The sequence below is a fragment of the Triturus cristatus genome, chromosome 3_2 (genome assembly GCF_964204655.1).
Source record: "Triturus cristatus chromosome 3_2, aTriCri1.1, whole genome shotgun sequence".
Classification (NCBI taxonomy): domain Eukaryota; kingdom Metazoa; phylum Chordata; class Amphibia; order Caudata; family Salamandridae; genus Triturus; species Triturus cristatus.
Genome location: NC_140584.1, coordinates 565,032,348 through 565,050,980, shown reverse-complemented (window position 1 = coordinate 565,050,980; position 18,633 = coordinate 565,032,348).

Here is an 18,633-nt window from a genome sequence, read left to right as displayed (position 1 = left end):
ATGATTTCATGATGGATTGCCAAGACAGGAAAACTGTAATTTTACCTGCTTTCTCTGACCTCATTCCAGATTTAGTTAAATATTCATATGCCACGAAGTGGGCGCTAACGCGAGACCCTGCGTTATACTGCAACCATGTGGAATGATATGACGGTTCTCCATATTGGGAGATACCATTACGGACAACCCCACAACCTCAAAGACAATACCCAATAAACATGAAGCTAAAAAATAAGTTAGAGAGATCTTGGAACAACTTGAATTCCAAGGTGTAATAGAAAATTGCACCTCATCTATGAACAATCCTTTGTTTCCGGTAATTAAACCAGACCACTCAAATTGTCTAGTAGTAGGTTATAGACACTTAAACACAGCTACATGCACATTTGCAGGACATAATGCACACAGTACTGCACTAATGAACAACATTGTGCGTCAGAAATACAAAACAACACTAGATATCTTAAATGGATTTTTCTGCCAAAATATGGCACCTGGAAGCAGATATTCAACCCGCCTTAAGTGTGCAAGGCTCTTTGAGTCAATTCTATAGATTGTCCCAGAGATATAAGAATAGCCCTGGGCTGTTTTCAGCCAGAGTGACAGAGCTACTACGAAATTTTGATGACCAAGCATTGTGCTGTGTCGAGGACATTTATCGGACAGATGATGACCTAATGGAACACTTGACAAGAGTGGATCACATTATTTTGGGATTTGCTCACATGCGCTACAAATTAAATTTAAAAAAATCAAAAATTGCCCACCTCAATGTCCCTTTTCTTGGATATGAGCTGTCAAATCAAGGCAAAAGCCTTGAAACACACTTCCTGGAAAAATGGGCCCTTGTTCAACCACCAACAATGTTGAAAAGACTACAATCCATTTTGGGATTCCTAAATTTTGGCAAAAGATACATTCCAGATTACGCAGAACGGGTTAAACCTTTCTACAACTTAATGCATCCTGACTTTTCAAGCACGCATAAGACACAGGAACACACAAACACTTTAGGTTCCATACCATCTGACATGATCGCTTCCAAACATTTTCACATACATGTGAGCACAATAAACCTAGTGATCTGCATCATCACGGGAACATCCGGATATACTTATGTCACATTCAATGAAGGTGACCGAATAAATCACATTTATACACCCATGCTGAAATACGTTTTGAACCTAGTGTAAAAATACTGATAGCATTACAGGCTGCTGCAGTAAGAGAGAGAGAGCCCTGGCTCAGGGTGAACGCATAATTGTTGTGACCCCAGTGCGGAACTTGGACGTCATCACCAATGCAAGCATTTTGAATGCTAAAGCTGTACATCCACGATGGATACAATGGGCTAACTCTCTCTTACTGCATCAGATGTAGACTACAGATCTGATTCTACACTTCAAGTGCATGCTTTTCTGCAGTATAAACAAGAATATCCTCTGCCCAATGAAATGATGCCTCTAGATCGCTATGATTACATCATATATACTAATGGGTCTGCTCAGCCTGCTGTAAGAAAAGTGAACCAATACACAGCACTATTTAATTTAAAATAAGTGCTGATTACAAATTGTATATCCAAGAATGGTCGCTTTTGTGGTTCAAGAAGGAAACCATGTGCATATGTCACTAAACATTTCACTTTGTTTATAGGTTCCTTATAATTTCACCGGGACACCTTTTCACTAAAAATGTAAATGTGAAACATTGTATTTTATAAATGTTATGTTTTTGAGTATATTACATAAACAAAACTGTCTGTTCAGATTGACCTCTCTTGTGTGTTTTTGGTGACTCTCTTCCAGACATTACTCATAACCCTTGCTATTGCCATTGTCCGGTTTTTGCCTACCAAACATAAGTCGGTATTATTTCACAGGAGCCATTGTTCTCTGTTTATATATTTAATTCACCCTAGGCTCCGTTGTGAGTAGGGTTCCCTTGTACTTTGTTCTTGTGCTGTAGGGACAAAGCACCAATACAGAGCTGCATGTGCAATCGTAAAAGAGCGCATGCGTGATGGAGAACTCCATCCTGAGAAAATATACATGCAGATACTAGGTGACTGCACAGCGCAGCTGGTGAAACTAAAGGCTCTAATAATGGCACTAGAAAATACGGATCATGGATTCCCCACACTCATAGTGTGTGATTCGTATTAGTGTGTCCAGTCCTATAAGGAATACCTACACTATTGGAGCCAGAATGGATTCAGAGATTCAAAGTGTTGCACAATTAACTACAAGCTGCTTTGGAAGAAGGTGGCAAAGCTGAAAGATTAATTGCCACAGACTCATGTTATTCAACCTTTGAGTCATCCACATACTGGTGTTGACATTGTATGGAATTCCATGGCTGATGAAGCCACAAAGCAACAGTTTGCACTGCTGAAGTTCCTGCAATCACTTGTTCCAGCTCGAGGGTAGACAGATACATCATGGTGGCTGTCAACGCTGAACGCGAGACACCCACCCGCCGCACTGCATTCCACTCAAGTACTCCTACAAGTTAGATGCACAAAATATACCATATGCTCACATTCCTGGAGTGGGGGATGGAGTAATACTAAACACAGATCGCAGACTGAGATTGATACTAGCTGCACACGAGGGTCTGGCTTCTGCATATGTGGGGTGGCAGCTACAAGTTTATTACTACAGCAGCGCTATTGGTGGCCCGGTCTCTACAAACAGACCAAGGACTTTGTGCTTCAATGTGACATCTTCCAGTAGATGAAGGACTCTACCATAGTGCGCTCACCACAGACACCTCTATTGATTTTAAAAAAGCCATTGGCTTGTATCTATTTGGATTTCTGCAGCTCCCTACAATCAGATGGGACTTACAAGTACATCTTGTTGGTAGTGGATTTCTGCTCTAGATTCCTGTGGGTATGGCCACAGCGGTGAGCAGACACAGAACTGTCATAAAGGATCTACAAGTCTTTATCGGGACATACACTATTGACACACCACACTCCGACCAGGGTCTGGCATTGACGTCTAGGTCTTACAAAGAGGCCAGGGGAAGTTAGGGTGTGACCTTGCGTTACTCCTAACCCTATCATCCTGAGGTAAATTTGGTAGTGGAGAGGAAAAAATGCAAGGTTTCTAGTCTCATGTCGCAGTTGGATACATCACCTACATGGGGTCCAGAGGGCTTTAAATAACATGCCAAGAAAATCCCTTGGTGGTCGGACTCCCTATGAGATCTCAACAGTCCCAGCACAGTGGCGGCAGAAACTCAATTTGACATCAGTGAATGTTTGACTGTTTTACAGGAACTGAATGCTGTCCGAGATGAGCAAAGCAGCGTCCAAGTAAAGCACTGTCACTGGAGAAGTGAAGGTAGTGCTGGCAAGACCTAGCTGGGTCCTGAACCTTGGCGATCTGGTCAGGGAGAAAATTGTGGACAAAAAAGAGTTTGAGCCATCTACAGAGTGCCTGTACCTGTCCTGGCTGTTGAAGGTACCAGAACTCTACTTCTTCTGCCCCTTGCCAGTCACAAAGACAAATGATTTGTCTCCATTGATCTGATCGAACCTCACTATATGGCGGAATCACAAGCCACGTGGGCTCCAGAGTAGCTACCTGCCTCCTCTCGCTACTGTTTAGGAAGTTCAGATGGAAGCGTTGATAACTGAAGTAGCATCCTCTCTCACACAAGACACCAACCAACAACAAAGAAGTTTATCTTCTACATGTTGCAACTGCAACAACTGTACAGTCAACCAGTACAGAAACACAAATTTCAGTTCAGAAATCTGACAAGAATAAAGTCTAGGACAATGTACCACAGATTGAGTCATCTCTCAGTTCTACAAACCCTGCTGAGCTGCCAAAATTAGACCGGACGGCCTCTAGCTATTTCATCAACTTCGATGACTTCTCATCGGATTCAATTGATCCACGGCCTCCACCACTGCCGCCCCTCCCTTTCTGGCTGAAAGAACATATTTTCTATCTTTGGCTGAAAATTAGATATTTTGTTCCTCCTCGGTTACATCTTTGGGTTGTTTTTTCTGGTCCTCTGGATTGGTTTGGTACTGTAATATTCCTGCTTTTAAACGGACACTATCTTCTAGAATGCTCTGCAGTACAACAGGTGAACTTGCCACTCAAACCACATCCTTCATCACAACGTGAATGGAGAGACCTTTCCCTGGTGAACATTACATCGGTTCCAGTTCCTGAGGGTATTGTATGGGATAGGGTATCATATGATGTATTTGGCCCCACTAAGCTGTTACAAATTCCATATTTGTTCAAAATTTCTTTAAATTATGTAATTACCCCTATTACTGGTTCTGATGATTGTGACAGTGATACAGTGCATGAAGATCAAGAGCATTCTACTGTGTTTTCCTCTGATGAATTGTATGATGGTAAATCGAATTATGACGACATGTTTTGTTTTCAACAATATGGTCATCATTTTCTGCATAAATCCAGTGTTCCATGTGCTGTTTACAATTGCACTCAATGAAAACATTGCCCTACACCACCATGGGGTAGTTCAAAAACATTTGCACAGAAGTTTGCTTATTTTTCTGGTTATGACACATCTGATACGGCCTCGTTTTATTATAGGCTTGCACCAACACCTGCAAAGACAAATATGCTGGCTGACACCAAGCTTATAAATTCTGCATCTTTTCTTCCCCAGCTGTCTGTACAGGGTTTTGACTTCTGGAGGGACACTATAGATGTAAAATCTATTTGGGGGACAAGAGACTGGCAGGCTCAGGGAACTGAGGCCTTGTTTAGAGTATGCCTGATACTGCCACACATGATTTTCCTGAAACAAGCTGTGCAACAGACATCATGTCATGGAATAGCAAAAATGAAAGACTTAAACACACAATAAGTTCCTTCATTTGCACGTTTTGACAATTGACAACGATTTACACATTACAGTGAAGATACATTGGATGCCATGCTACGTAATTAACCCTGGGCGTTATACTACGCTTCGCCCACGTAGTGTACGTAGCGCTGCCTGCTTCGCAGTTTTCGAAGTAGGCAAAGCAGGCAGTGCTACGCACACGCCAGGGTGAAGCGTAGCTGCCTGCCACCCGCCACCCGCCACCCGCCTCCCGCCCGCCCTCCTTTTAAAATAATATCATGCATGATAAAATAATTAAATGTAAAGACTTACCTGCAGCGCGGCGTCTCCGGTGCTCCCTCTTCCTCGTTTCCAACTTCTTGTGACAAATGCGCATGCGCGGACGCCCGCGTATGCGCATTTCTCGCAAGAAATGCGCATGCGTGGGCGCCCGCGCAAGTGCATTTGTCACAAGAAGTTGGAAACGAGGAAGAGGGAGCCCTGGAGACGCTGCGCTGCAGGTAAGTCTTTACATTTAATTATTTTATCATGCATGATATTATTTTAAAAGGAGAGTGGGCGAGAGGTGGGCAGCGCGTAGTGGGGCTACGCAGAGCGCGCAAGTGTGCCTAGATTTGGGCACACTACGCGCTGCTCCACGTAGCCGCACTACGCCCACTGCGCCCAGGCTTATACGTAATGGCAATTACAGTTTATCTGAACCGAATTGGAAGGGATGGTTAGTTTGGCCACTGGACACTAACAGGTAGGCCTGGGCGGTAAATTCCGTTCCGCTCGTGGAATTTGAGTAATTTCGCGTTCCGCGGAGAACGCAGAATTGCCCAAAATTCTGCGTTCCGCGGCTTCGCGGAATTTTTTGCTTGTTCGAGTTCTCAAAATGCGTGTTCGCAAGATATTTCCCCCCGAGCATGCAAACAGTGTTTGCGAACAGGAAAAAAGCATAGTGAACAAGCAATTCCGCGTGTTCGCGGAATTTCTGTGTCCTTGTGGAGATTGTTTACCATTTTGCAAAGCTTTGCGTAGCGCGACTACACAAATTCAGCCCACCCCTAGAGTCAGGCACGATTCCGAGGTAACGCCAAGTTTCCAAGGTTAAAAAACCTGATGTGTTATGTACAATATGAACATTTGGGGGTGGTGACAACTTACAGTGTTGGGAAGTTGTGCCTTGATTTGCTAAAAACATCAACACAGTCTCAGGTGAAACAAGACTTTTGCTTTTGCCCAATGACCTGAATCTCAGGGACTTTTTATTGGTCCCTGGAAACCATGTCAAAAATGCTTCTTGTATGCAATATAAAATGAAATGTGGAAGGTTTCTCAGCAGGATGCTGCTGAAAGGCTGCACAAAATTGACAGAGTTAATTTAGAAAAGACTTTGGCAGTGGTGAACAATGGTATGACCACTTTATCATCTAGAATTCATTGTTTGGGCAATAGACATTATTGAGAAGGACATTTCTGCACTACGACATGGGCAGTCACAATGTAGGTCTATTATGATATTGAGCTGGACTCTTCAAGCATGATGATCCGACCACATGGCATGGCGATATATTAACACCATTACTCTGTTTTCACCATATCAACTGACGGAGTAGCAAATACTTATGGCATGAAAGGATGCTAATACAACAAGTTACTCATCAAAAAACTAGAGAAATTACTTTTCACCGTTGTGGAAATGCCATCTGCAGATTGGATCATCAATGGGTATATTACTTTGCCAATTTCGACATTCCACTTCCTATATTCTCTGCAACACTACTAAGTAGTCAGATATAAAGCATTAGGGGAAGGATACATGCATGAGTATTGGGAACTACCTCCCAAGTATAGATGTAGAAATGGGGAAGCTGAAGATTTTCTCAGCTGTTCCGACTGTGAGAATACTATAAGCTGGTCCTTAGTCTGAAAGGACATTTCGCTTCATGTAATGCGTCTGTGGCAACCTGTCCTATTCCCTGAAAGGTTCCTCAGCCACCGTGATTCATCCAGCTTTCAGATTGGGAGCTATTTGATGCTTAACAGTCAAGGCTGTTGTGGGATGAAACCTTGCATCGCCTATCTGATGACGGTAAATTCCATAGTTACTTGTTGTGTTTAAGTTTAGTTTCCACATGCCGGCACAGTTAAGGAGGCAAGGCTATTGCCTTCTATAAGCATTTCCAACATATGCTTTGATGCTCTGAGCAAACTGAAAGCCATGCTGTTAAAAATCAATGTATCTGTGCCAGAAACATATGTGGTCAAAAAAAGGGATGTTCAGTGTCAAAATAGGGGTCTTCTCAAGATTATGTACATACAGAACTGCAAAATTGGGTGCAAAGCAGGCCCTGATAAAAAACGCTTTGACTTGTAAGTAAAAGGTGTTTCTGTATAGAAAATTATTGTTGCTATGAGCAATTCTGAGTAAATCCATGATAAAATCCATTGGGATTTGTGTGGGTTTGGGTTGTGTATCCAGAAGGTTCTGGATGATGGGTAGGCCATCATCATGGGGGATGTTGGTATATAAGGACTCAATGTCCAGACCAGCCATTAATTGGGTGTCAGTGTTGGAAGGTACAATGCCATCTTTTATCATGGACATGTTTTAAGATGCCTTCCCTTTCACACAATAACCATTTACACACATTTGCGTGCGTGACAATGTTGGATTAGTTTCTCTGAAACTGCTTTGTTCACAGATTTTACTTGCCTGGCATTATCACGATTCCTTGACAAGGATTCAACACACATTGTGCAAATGTAATTCTATTTTTCTACCACATGACGAAATGGCTACCTATAGACCAAAACAATGCCGACTTGCACAGGACTCATAAGGATGCTTTTCAATATGAATAAACAAGCATTTCTGGGTTCAAGCAGAGGAGCACTTTGCTGATATTGAAGAGGTCTCTACATGCTGATGCTTCGGCCCATCAGCTTGCTGACCTCTTGCATGGGTATTCATCTCGTGACCACGAGGGGGACTTACATTCTTTCCCATCAGGTAATCGGGATATGGTCATGCAGTACAGGGATTCTTGGCTGTACATGCACCCACTCGCACTAGACACTTAGGTTAGGGACTGCATATTAGCAGTACGACTAATTCTCCATTAAACATTTTTTTACCAGCATATATATACATTATTTTACCACCATGTTGGAACTTTTTATTCTGTTCACCGTTCTGGCTCACGGTTGCCAGAGGCTCTACCGGGCCCCGTGATTACTTTTAGAGGCCACAAAGCTATTTTAAAAATCGGAACTGTATATTTTATATTGCACTCGCACTTTGTCTGCTAACCCCCTTTTAATTGTGCATGTTGATCGCATTTGCTTACTTGGGCTTCATTTGTGCATTTGCCCCTGATTTGTCTCCTGGCAGGCGATCGAAGCGCTGCCCGGGACCCGACTTTGGCCGCCATGTTGGGTGAGGAGCCTGGAGTGGAGCCGAGGCGAGCGGACTAGCGCTCGGCCCCTCCTGCCCTCAGCCCTACAAAATGGCCTCCCCCCCCCGGAAGCGCAGCGGACGAGCGCAGCGGGCGCGACGCAGGCGCGCCGGAGTTGCGCCTGAGTTAAGCCCGTCTGCGCCCGTCCGCGGCCTGACGGGCCCAGGGCCTTGGGATGCTGCTCCTTTTATCACTCATTCAGCTGCCACACTTAGAGCACTACAGCACCCTCCCTGTGCTCTCTTGTCTACAATTTGGGATCGCCTAGTGTCTCTTGGCATCTCGGCTGATACACCCTTACCCCAACTCACACATCAGTCTCTGTCTGCCCCGACCCAGCCTGAGTCCTGTATCCGCATACTTTACCTTAACACACGCTCCCTCCCTCAACATCACTCTGATATATTCCTTCTTCTGACAGCCGAGAACCCCGATGTCTTGCTGCTCACCGAGACCTGGCTGTCTGACCTCTCCCTTCCTGATATCGTGGCAGCTTTGCCACCCAACTAATATATGCTGAATGCCAACCGGCCTACAGCCCGTCGTGGTGGAGGCGTGGCAGCAATCATACGCAAAGATCTCAAATTCATTGCGTCTTCTTCGCTTTGTCTCCCTGAGGTTGAGAACCTTGTCATCAGCCTAGCTTCCGAAGCTGGAGCCCTGACTCTCATTGTCCTGTACCATCCTCCCACTCCTATGCCTCTGTTCCCCGCTGCTCTCAGCGAACAGCTTGCCGCCCTGATGACTGCCTCTGCTCGTATCGCCATGTTTGGCGATTTTAATTACTGGTACAATCAGGCTGATGCCGGCCCCCATGCTACTGAATTGTTCGAGGCACTTCTCAGCTTAAATTTGACTCAGCACGTCACCACCCCCACTCACACCGGGGGCCACATCCTGGATCACATCTGGACGCTGGGGGTATCGCTCTCCTGTCCGATCATTTCCCCATGCGTCTGGTCAGATCACTCGTTGATCGAGTCTTCCATCTCTGTGAAGGGACTGGTTAGACTCCCGCCTTTGGGGGGTGGGGCCGCTAGGAAATGGAATGCTCTTGATCTCCCTGCCTTCCTCTCTCTCCTCGCAGAGACCCAACCCCCACCTAGTAACAGCCCAGGCGTCAATGCTTTGGATGCAAATATCACCCACTGGCTCACGACGGCTAGCGAACAATTTGCCCCCCTATCCCGGTTCCCTCGCTCCCGACACAGTAAATCTCATAAATGGTTTAACTCAGCTTTGAAATCTCAACATCTTGAGCTACGCCAAGTGGAGCGCAGGTGGAGGCGTAATTACCTTAGCACCGACAGGGAGGCGTACGTGCTTGCACGTAAAGAATACAAAAAAGCCATTACAACCACTAAGGCCGCCTTTGTCTCCAAGAGAATACTAACTGCCCCTAATAAATCCAAAGAGATATTTAAGGTTCTTGCTGAATTAACATCAGACGCCAGGACACTCCCCAACCAGGCCCCCTCCGCCGAGTCATGCAATGCCTTGAACTCTTTCTTCATCGATAAGATTTCGGTAATTAAAATTTCCATTCCTCATTCTCCCCCTCTGGCTACTGCTGCAGTCCCTTCTATTAACACCTCTACCTTGACTTGCTTCCCGACCCTTGACTCCGACTCCCTAGCCGAATTGGCTACGCGAGTGAAATCTGGCTCCCCCAAAGATTGTTGCCCTCCTTCAGTGTTTCGTGAGATCTGCCATACTTTCCCGCACAGTGTTTTACCCCTACTTAACGCCTCCCTCAGCTCTGGAACAGTCCCCAGGTCGTTCAAGGAGGCCATCCTGGTGCCTTTGCTGAAAAAGCCTGGCGCGGACCCTGCGGTCCTCGCCAATTATCGGCCCATCTCCCTCCTACCTTACCTGTCTAAAATCTTAGAGGCACATGTCACTGCTTGCCTCTCGCAATTCATTGAGGAATCCAACTTCTTAGAACTAAATCAAGCCAGCTTTAGACCAGCCCATTCCACCGAGGCTGTTATCCTCGCCGTGCTGGACAACCTCAGAAGCAATGCTGACAGAGGACTCTCCCAGGCACTGGTCCTACTGGATTTGTCGGCAGCATTCGACACGGTGATCATGCCATCTTACTCCACCGTGTCGAGTCAGCTGGAATCCGTGGGCTCGCTCTGACCTGGGATAGGTCTTTTCTCGAGGGAAGATCCCAAGCTGTCAGCCTGGGCCCTTTCAGAGCTCCCAGCGCCCCGTCGCTCTGTGGCGTCCCCCAAGGATCATCTTTGTCCCCCCTTCTTTTTAATTTGTATCTCCAACCCCTTATTCACTCCTTGGGTAGGTGGGACGTCACCGTGTTCAACTACGCGAACGACCTACAGATTATTTTTGCCCTCACTTCCCCTGACGCCATCACCAACTTCCAGGCGGTCATGATACACATCCAGCACTGGATGAATCAAAACCAACTGAAGCTCAACCCTGGGAAAACTGAGCTCCTCCTTCCCGGGAGGAGCGCTTCCCACTGGGGCCCTCAGTATTGGCCCTCTGAGCTCGGCCCTCCGCCTCTCCCAGCTGGTTGTGTAAAGAGTCTCGAGGTCATCATTGACTCTGAGCTCAATCTCAAGGCCCAGGTGAGCGCTGTAACATCCGCCTGTATGTTCCAGCTTTACAGGATATGGAAAGTCGCCCACCTTCTGACCCCGGAAGCCTTGCTACAGGTCATAATAGCATTGGTGATGTCCCGTTTGGACTTCTCCAATTCCCTGTACCATGGCCTCCCAAAATCCCTGCTATCCAGGCTACAGATCATTCAAAACCAGGCCGCAAGACTTGCCTTTAAAACTCCAAGATGGCAGTCGGCCAGACCCCTACTCCAACACTTACACTGGCTGCCCATCAGTGAAAGAATAGCCTTCAAGGTCTGCTGCCTGGTCTTTAAAGCCCGGACTGGCCCCTCCCTGGCTTTCGTGAAGTCCCTGGTCACCCCTACTGTCCCTCCCGTACTTTGAGGTCCAATAACCTCCTGCTTCTGGTCATCCCTCGTTTCAAACTCTCCAGACTAGGCGGCCGCAGCTTCATCCACCTGGCTCCCAAGCTGTGGAATTCTCTCCCACTCTCCCTCAAGACTGAGCCCTCTCTTCTGTCCTTTAGGAAATCCTTGAAAACTCTGCTCTTTTCACACCCCCGCTAAGTCCCTCTTGCACAATCTTGGTGGTCTATCAGCGCCAGGAAACTTATGGTGACAGTGCGCTTAACAAATCTCCCTTAACATTAACATTACTAATGACTTTCCTTTGCTCTGTCAATTGATCATTGCAGCACATACATTTTATAGAAGAATTCCTCTGGTTCAATAAATATTGAAAATGTCCCTCTGTATATTCTTTGTTTATTTCTCTGAAAGTACTAGAGCACGAGTGACTGAGCAAAAGGGTTCTAGATCTGTTACCACACTTCCTGGGAGACCAGGGTTGTCATGTTCTATGGCTGCCAGAACCATCTGCTGCCCAACTAGGTTTAGGAGGGCTCATGGTGGCACTGTGAGCTAGTTGGTCTATAGGACAACATATCCTGATTGGCTGCATAGAATTAGTCTGACACCATGCCGATGTTTATGCTGTCTACAAACGTGCAGTTCCTGTCATACGGTGGAAACTACACAACAGAGATATAGCATAGAGGACATAGAGTAGAGTGGTATAGAGTGCAATAGAGTACAGTGAGGAAGAGTACAGTGCTATAGAGTGGCATTGAGATGAGTGGCATAGAGTGCTTTTGAGAGGCATTGTGTGTAGTTAAGTGAAGTGGCATGGAATGGCCTAAAGTAGAGTGACTTAGAGTGGAGTGGAGTGGCATAGACTGACGTAGAGTGGAGTGACCTAAAGTAAAGTGGCAAAGAGAAGAGTGGAGTGGCATAGAATAGAGTGGCACAGAGTGGCATACAGTGACATGGAGTGGCAAAGAGTGGCATGGAGTGTAGCGGCATAGAGTGGCGTACAGTGGAGTTGAGTGGCATAGAGTGGCATGGAGTAGAGTAGCATAAAGTGGAGTGGAATAGAATGGAGTGCGGTGGAGTGGTGTAAAGGCGAGTGGAGTGATGTAGTGTGGAGTAGCAAAGAGTAGAGTGGTGAAAAGCAGCACAGCTTTGATTGTAAGTAAAAACTACAGATAGGGTGAAAGCAACATAAATAAGAAGCGTTAAAACATCTGACAATTTGAAAGTACTGCAAGAAAGTGCAAATAAATGCAGTCTCATGAGCCAATTAATTGTAATGAAAACCAAATGCAAAAAAGTGCATCTTTTGAAAGCAAGAATACCCATTGCAAAATAAACACGCATCTTGTGAAAGCATATTTCTAAATAAAAGTTCATCTTTTGAAAGCATTTATCTGCTTTTGTTTGTAATTACAGGGCATAATGTAATGTGCCTGAGTAGCATCTCAACATTATTAAAGCGCCGATAGAGAAATGGTGAAAGCTACCTAGATAAGAAGCTGTATGCCAGTGTTAAAAGTAGGAAAGCACATTACATGTTCACGAATAATACCGAAATGCTTATTTTAAATAAATGGTGCAAAAAGTTCAGGAAGAATAGATGTACTCGGGTCATGCTCAATGGAGGAGCTAACACAAGAAAGGAAAGGAAGCCTACAAGCAATCAAAAGATTGTGAATGAAAGTGACAACGAAATCAACCAATGGTATGCTGTGGGCTGATTGTAAGCCTATTGAATAGTAAACAATATGTCTCACAGCGCATGCGCTGTGTATGCAAGACCTCAAAAATGTAAATCAAAATATCTAGATATTTATAGGGTATGTGTTAGAGTGAGTTTTTGAGGGGTTAGTAATAGTATTTCATGTGTCCCTTACAATGAATGTATGGGAGAAGTACAGAAGATATGTGTCAGTGGTTGTACAGTTGTTTTATTTTACCAGGCAATAAGTTAGTGTAGCTCAAAAGAGGCCGCACATATAGCAGGTTGGGATGTGCTATAGAGAGGAGAGTCTTCTTGGGGGGGATTGAGTCAGAGAGAATATCCAAATGCCCCTTTATTAAGAGCATGTGGCGGCTGAATCTAGGAAACTCCAATCTCCTGTCATCCTGCTACTTCTTTTTAATATTCTTGTGGCATGTACATCCTCCCCCAAAGCACTGTCACAGTCTGACACTTTCTACCATAAGGCTGAGGGAGAATGGGGGCAGCCCATAGAGTTGATTGTAGTGGTTCACCAGAAATGTAACTGCAAGGGCTGTCTCCTCCTAAATTAAATTTATCTTCCTCTTCAGAAGTGCAGAAGTTCAGAAGTGCAGTCTACACGAAAGTGCTTTCAAATTAAGTGGTATTTGTCATGGTCAACCATGACACAGACCATTTGGGTCGAAATGCATCAGCACGATTGCCTTGATGAAACAAAACTTTACAAATTTAAGTTCTTGAGTGCAGCGTACATTTGGATCACATTGCAAATTGGGACACAGGTCAGACCCCCATGCTGGCACCACCTGTTGAGAGCGCTGCTCCTTGGACCCCATATATATAAAAAAACACAGTGGCGGTAGCTATATTCTTAGTATTAGTACTTATAGTACTTATAGTTAGAATTCCCAAAGATAGGAATTCCTCAGATTTTTGCTTAGTAATAACTTTGGCACCATTGAATGTCCATGAAGGCCTATCAGTTTTTCTACATTGGCAGATGATGCAAAGTGGAAATGGCCCTTTTTTATTGTTTGATCTGAATTTAGTCAGTTGCTTTTGAGTAATAAGGGACAAAAACGTAGTGATAAATTGGGCTGCGGTATACCGAGGTACCTTCACGGTATACTAAGGTACATGTCAATGACGAAAAAACAATATTGATTAACAAAAGCCCTTACCAAAATCTAAATAGTTAGTCTTTTTGTAATGTATAGGAAGACATGAAGCATTTTAGAAATCTCTGTACAGGTAAAGGAAATAATTTGTATTCAATTATATAGTTTTTTAAAACCTTTATGATGTACTGCTGTGCTTTCGCAAAACTATCTACAAAAAACTGCAGTACCTATTGAAATCTAAAAAACATTATATATGACAAAAGAAACTCTATGACACACCACTCCACTCCATTTCTATGACATGCCACTCCACTCTACAACACGCCACTCCACTCTACAACATACCACTCAACTCCACGACACGCCACTCCATTCAACGATATGCCTCTCCACTCTAAGACACTCTACGGCAGACTACTGTTTGACATGCCACTCAATTCTACACCTCTTCACTCTACTGAGCCTGGGCAAAATTCGTAATCCCGCCATCAGAATCGGAGGAATTTTGGAATTCTGCTTTACTCATGTAACACGAAATTACTTATAAATATCGCTGCTTCGCCAGCAGAATTGATCACAGTAAATAATTTCTTCTAAACAGAGCTGTAAGAGGGAGCATTCCTTCTATGTTTAAAAATCACTGCAGAAATCTGCAGTGGTTGTTAGACCTAGAGGGACTGTTCCCTCTTGTGGCCCTGTTTAGAAAACACTACAGTGCATGCATCCTGGCGCCCTTTTATAGCTGCAGAGTATCTAGGGGCTTTGAGGGGTATGCACTATAGTGCTTGGAAGCAGATTAAATGTGCCAACTCTGCCCTGGAACAGCAAATAGTGAGACAGAGAACTCCTGAATCCAACGCTTCCTCCCACCAGCATAGCCTTTGGATGGATTGTATCAACCAGCCTTCAGGCGTGGGTATTTACAGTGTCCTATGATGCATATGTTATTCCAACATATATGCTTGCAAAACAGCAACTATAGTGAGCACTGGGGGAAAACACATGCATGGACTGCTTTGAAGCATCTTGTTAGAGGTAGTGATATACTATTATTTGATTACCCTGACAGTTGCATTTCTTCCACAAAATAACCCAGGAAGAATTAAAGTGCTGTGTTGCCTTAAACAAGTGCACACACATTGAGGTAAAATATGTACCATTTAGCCATTCATCGTCTATTCAAGTATTTGTCACATTTCACCGGTGCTGCTGTCCGACACACAAAAGGAACCATTTCATTTGTTGTTTGTGACCAAAGAGTAATTAATGCAATTCCACAATCTTATGTCTAATGTACTGTTTCACATGCACAATGACGTTCTAACAATACAACACAGGCTTACACAGCATTATGTAATGTACGCTATGAAGCGAAGGGCCGAAAGTCTTGTTTAAGGACAGTTTCACTCGGATCCACACCAGAGTCTGTAAGGTATTCTAAACTGTATGCACCACTCTCCTGGAACTGTGGGCCGGTGTTGGCAGTGTTATGTGTAGGTTATCTGAAAAGAGGCATTCGATGTATGGCTCAACCTGCTCTTAACATGGTTTTACAACACATGCATTCTTTGTCAAATACTCTGCATGAGTTCGTCTCTGGCATCTCCAATCCATACAAGTGTCAATAATTCACCCAAGACAATATCCTGTCTTCCAGGCCCCTGTAAGTAACAGCGTGCCACCGCTTGACAGCATCATCTGGTGTTCTTAATACCAGTTTACCACAGTGATGAGGTAAGAACCACCATCATTCAATACTATGGGTATAAGAACATGCTATGAGGAGTTTTGGACGCGGGTGATCCAGTGAAGGTGGACCCAGAGAGACCATGGGGTATATTCACAAGAACGTGTGATAACTACCGCGATAACTACCATTGCGGCAAAATAACCCTGTGACACCGTGGGATTCACAACATGGCAGTAGCATGCGATAGTCTGCAGAAACCGCGGACTATGTCTGCGATAAAACAAACCACAACACCAAAAAACCTGCGATGGGCCAAAACGCGATGAGGAAATCAGCGATAAGCAGCGCCAGGCCTGCAACACCCACCTGGCAGGTGGGAAAAAACACCATAAAAACAGAAAAAACAAACAAACACAAACTGACCAACACCCAAGCACCATGGAGGCAGCCGGAGCAGGCGCAGAGGACGAGGGCAACCCCACAAGCACCCCAGATGACCAGCCCGGGACCTCGGGGAGAGGGAAGGGCAAGGACAAGAAGATGAGGAAGACGAAGTTTCTGTCCACAGGCAAACAGGATCATAGTCACAGAGGTGAAGGAACACCATCAACAACTCTTCGTCACCTCCAACGTCTCATTGGGGACCAAAACTGGAATATGGCGGGACATCGTCGACAAGGTGAATGCCGTCAGAGAGCACAAGAGGACAATGGACGAGGTCAAGAGGCGATGGAATGACATCAAGCGGAAGACCAAGGAGAAACTTGCAGCCAACCAGAAGGCAGCAACGCTGACTGGAGGTGGGGACCCAGCGCCGCAGCTAGAGCTGGATGATATGGATTAGCTGGTGTCCACAGTCATCAGAGGGGAGACTGTAGCCGGAGTCGGGGACAGGACACTGCTCGACAGGACACAACACAACCGCTACATGGTGAGTGACCAACAGGTACTGGGGGGACGGGTGGAGATGGCCACAATGGCACACATGCACAATCAAGCAGAGCACAGTGCACACCCACAATGACCCTGGGTCATCGTCCAGATCTACAGACTGTCACAATGTACAATGCCATGCTGTCTGAATGTCAACATGTACCATGCGGCTACATACATGTGGACACATTGTAATACACCATCTCCCATTCACATCGCAGGGTCACCATCAACCCCCCCTGCAGAGCAGTCCCAGCCACTCTTCACTGATGACGAGGAGGACAACACCAGCATCGAACCCCAAACCATCCAAGACATAATTGACCTTATCTGCCAATCACCACCAGGATCAAGGCAGCTTAGCTACATCGATGAGACCCCACCCACCACCCAAACCCCCCAGCAGGAGGCACCCACAGACCTGGCACTCTCCCAAGACCCCCAGGAACAACACATGGCCTTCCAACACCATGTGCTGGAGGGCCAGAGGGAGATGGCTGAGCAGTTGTGGGTGGGCTGCGACCTCATGGCTACCAAACTGGACGCCATCATTGGGTGTCTAGGCCCAACCCATGGTCTCCAACGAGCCATGACTGACCTCCCTGTAGTCATGACATGGAGGGAAGAACACCTGTCCGCTCAGAGTGGCTCCAGCAATGCCAGCCGTGAGCTGGCACACATACGGAAGCTCATGGAGGACATGGTGCGGATGGAGGCGGAAAGGATGGCAGCAACCGCTGCACATCAGTGAAAATGTAGCTGGGATCTATCATGCCCTGCAGGTCTACATCATGGCATCGCCGCCACAAGGCGTGGCGCTGATGAATGCTGCTGTCCTCACACCATCCACATCTCATCCCCCTGATGTGTCAGTGCCTCCCAGTGCGGCAGCCAGAACAGCAACAACTGCAGGTGGGGCATGCAACACATCCGGTGATAGGACATGGATGGGCTTGTGATCAGAAAGAGGCAATAGCATTCATTCCCGCCAACGGGCCTGTTGCTGCTTGGTCCCGCACATCGCCTCATGACCTTCCACTGTACTCACAGTCCTTTAATGTGAATCCATGGAATTCTGCAGAATGAAATTCCACAAATTCCGCCCACTCCTACACTCTACTTTACGACACGACACCCAACTGTACGATACACCACTCCACTCTATGGCACTCCACTCCACTCCAATACAATCTACTCTATGACACATCACTTCACTCGATGATGCACAACTGTACTCTTCAACACACCACTCCTCTGCACAACATTCCACTCCACTCTGTGCCACTCCATTCTATGCCCTCCACGTTAAGACACTCCAGGATATGCCACTACATGACACGGCACTCCATTCTACTGTACAACATGCCACTCCACTCTACACCATCCGTTCTGTGCCCCTCCATTGTAAGACACTCACGACACACCACTCTATAACATGCCACTCCACTCTACTGTATGAGACAAAACTCTACTTTGCGACACTCCACTCTACAACACTCTTCTCCACTCTAAGCCAGTATACTCCACTCTATACCATGATAGACTACATGCACTATAACTTTCCCTGCTACCATGCACAGTGTTTCTTTTCATAACAGATGTTATTTTAGATGTCATGAGTGTAAATATATGTGCTATGATTTAACATGTATACGTGATGCAATATGAAAGCGTACAAGCTGTGCATGGAGAAAGCGTAATTCATCTAGTCTGGCTAGCGAGTTCAAAACACTGTGTACAAAAGTGCATGAGCTATACTAAGTTTTGGGTGGGGTGCAACTAATAACTTAAGATTATAACTATGAGTTTTGAATCTCTAAGGTTTGTCTAGTTTAAGTTTTTTTTTTAACTATCACTAGTCTTAAACCTTTGTTTTTTTCAATATATATCTATAATAATATGAATAAAAAACAGGTTAAAGGGACTTTATAGTT